The 3003-nt window shown below is 40.2% G+C and overlaps 1 pseudogene; it reads left to right on the top strand.

Annotated features, from left to right (window-relative positions):
* Window positions 1-1017: 1017 nt before the first annotated feature.
* LOC139356564 (uncharacterized) lies at window positions 1018-2018 on the top strand (annotated as a pseudogene).
* Window positions 2019-3003: the final 985 nt, after the last annotated feature.

Here is a 3003-nt window from a genome sequence, read left to right as displayed (position 1 = left end):
GCTTAGTGTTCTGTGAATTCATCTCACAGAGTTACAGAATTCCCCTCAAGAAGCCGCTCACTAAGCCTATTCTTATGGAATTTGCAAAGTGATATTTGGAAGCCCATAGAGGGCTATGGTGTAAAAGAAAATATCCTCCGAGAAAAAATGGAAAGAAGCTTTCTGAGAAACTGCTTTATGATGTGGGACTTCCACTCAAAGAGTTACATCTGTGTTTCGTGGATCTCTTTTCTAGCCTTATTTCTGTGGAATCTGAGAACAGATATTTCGGAAACTTGGTAGAATATAGGGCCAATGGAAATATCCTCCGATAAGAAAGAGAAAGAAGCTTTCTGAGAAACTTCTTTGTGTTCTCTGAAATCATCTCAGGGAGTTACAGCATTCCCCTCAAGAAGCCTTTCGCTAAGAGACTTCTTATGGAATTTGCAAAGTGATAATTGGAAGCCTGTAGAGGGCAAAGGTGAAAAAGGAAATATCCTCAGATGAAATCTGGAAAGAAGCTTTCCGAGAAACTGCTTACTGTTCTGTGAATTCATCTCACAGAGTAACAGCTTTCCCCTCAAGCACCCGCTCGCTACGTCTGTTCTTGTGGAATTTGCAAACTGATATTTGGAAGCCCATAGAGGGCTATGGTGAAAAAGAAAATATCCTCTAGGAAAAACTGGAAAGAAGCTTTCTGAGAAACTGATTTGTGATGTGTGACTTCCACTCACAGAGTTACATCTGTATTTCGTGGATCTCTTTGCCAGCTTTATTTCTGTGGAATATGAGAACCGATATTTCGGATCCCTTTGAAGACTTTAGGGCCAAAGGAAATGTCCTCCGATAACAAAAAGAAAGAAGTTTTCTGAGAAACATCTTTGTGTTCTGTGAAATCATCTCACAAAGGTACAGCTTTCCCCTCAAGAAGCCTTTCGCTAAGACAGTTCTTGTGGAATTTGCAAAGTGATATTTGGAAGCCCATAGAGGGCTATGGTGAAAAAGGAAATATCCTCAGATGAAATCTGGAAAGAAGCTTTCTGAGAAACTGCTTAGTGTTCTGTGAATTCATCTCACAGAGTTACAGAATTGCCCTCAAGAAGCCGCTCACTAAGCCTATTCTTATGGAATTTGCAAAGTGATATTTGGAAGCCCATAGAGGGATATGGTGTAAAAGAAAATATCCTCCGAGAAAAACTGGAAAGAAGCTTTCTGAGAAACTGCTTTGTGATGTGGGACTTCCACTCAAAGAGTTACATCTGTATTTCGTGGATCTCTTTTCTAGCCTTATTTCTGTGGAATCTGAGAACAGATATTTCGAAAACTTGGTAGAATATAGGGCCAATGGAAATATCCTCCGATAACAAAGAGAAAGAAGCTTTCTGAGAAACTTCTTTGTGTTCTCTGAAATCATCTCAGGGAGTTACAGCATTCCCCTCAAGAAGCCTTTCGCTAAGAGAATTCTTATGGAATTTGCAAAGAGATAATTGGAAGCCTGTAGGGGGCTATGGTGAAAAAGGAAATATCCTCAGATGAAATCTGGAAAGAAGCTTTCCGAGAAACTGCTTAGTGTTCTGTGATTTCATCTCACAGAGTAACAGCTTTCCCCTCAAGCAGCCGCTCGCTAAGTCTGTTCTTGTGGAGTTTGCAAACTGATATTTGGAAGCCCATAGAGGGCTATGGTGAAAAAGAAAATATCCTCTAGGAAAAACTGGAAAGAAGCTTTCTGAGAAACTGATTTGTGATGTGTGACTTCCACTCACAGAGTTACATCTGTATTTCGTGGATCTCTTTGCCAGCTTTATTTCTGTGGAATATGAGAACCGATATTTCGGATCCCTTTGAAGACTTTAGGGCCAAAGGAAATATCCTCCGATAACAAAGAGAAAGAAGCTTTCTGAGAAACTTGTTTTTGTTCTGTGATATCATCTCACAGAGTTCGAGTTTTCCCCTCAATAAGCCTTTCACTAAGACAGTTTTTGTGGAATTTGCAAAGTGATATTTGGAAGCCCATCGAGGGCTATGGTGAAAAAGGAAATATCCTCAGATGAAATGTGGAAAGAAGCTTTCTGAGAAACTGCTTAGTGTTCTGTTAATTCATCTCACAGAGTTACAGCTTCCCCTCAAGAAGCCGCTCGCGAAGCCTGTTCTTGTGGAATTCGCAAAGAGATATTTGGAAGCCCATAGAGGGCTATGGTGATATGGATATATCCTCTGAGAAAAACAGGAAAGAAGCTTTCTGAGAAACTGCTTTGTGATGTGTGACTTCCACTCACAGAGTTACATCTCTGTTTCGTGGATCTCTTTGCTAGCCTTATTTCTGTGGAATCTGAGAACAGATATTTCGGATCCCTTTGAAGAATATTGGGCCAAAGGAAATATCCTCCGATAACAAAGATAAAGAAGCTTTCAGAGAAACTTCTCTGTGTTCTGTGAAATCATCTCACAGAGTAACAGCTTTCCCCTCAAGAAGCCTTTCGCTAATACAGTTCTTGTGGAATTTGCAAAGTGATATTTGGAAGCCCATAGAGGGCTATGGTGAAAAAGGTAATATCCTCAGATGAAATCTGGAAAGAAGCTTTCTGAGAAACTGCTTAGTGTTCTGTTAATTCATCTCACAGAGTTACAGCTTTCCTCTTAAGAAGCCGCTCGCTAAGCCTGTTCTTGTGGAATTCGCAAAGTGATATTTGGAAGCCCATAGAGGGCTATGGTGAAAAGGATATATCCTCCGAGAAAAACTGGAAAGAAGCTTTCTGAGAAACTGCTTTGTGATGTGTGACTTCCACTCACAGAGTTACATCTGTATTTCGTGGATCTCTTTGCCAGCTTTATTTCTGTGGAATATGAGAACCGATATTTCGGATCCCTTTGAAGACTTTAGGGCCAAAGGAAATATCCTCCGATAACAAAGAGAAAGAAGCTTTCTGAGAAACTTGTTTTTGTTCTGTGATATCATCTCACAGAGTTCGAGTTTTCCCCTCAATAAGCCTTTCACTAAGACAGTTTTTGTGGAATTTGCAAAGT

This window comes from Macaca nemestrina, chromosome 10 (assembly GCF_043159975.1).
Source record: "Macaca nemestrina isolate mMacNem1 chromosome 10, mMacNem.hap1, whole genome shotgun sequence".
Taxonomy (NCBI): domain Eukaryota; kingdom Metazoa; phylum Chordata; class Mammalia; order Primates; family Cercopithecidae; genus Macaca; species Macaca nemestrina.
This window is presented reverse-complemented; position numbering and strand designations above follow the sequence as displayed.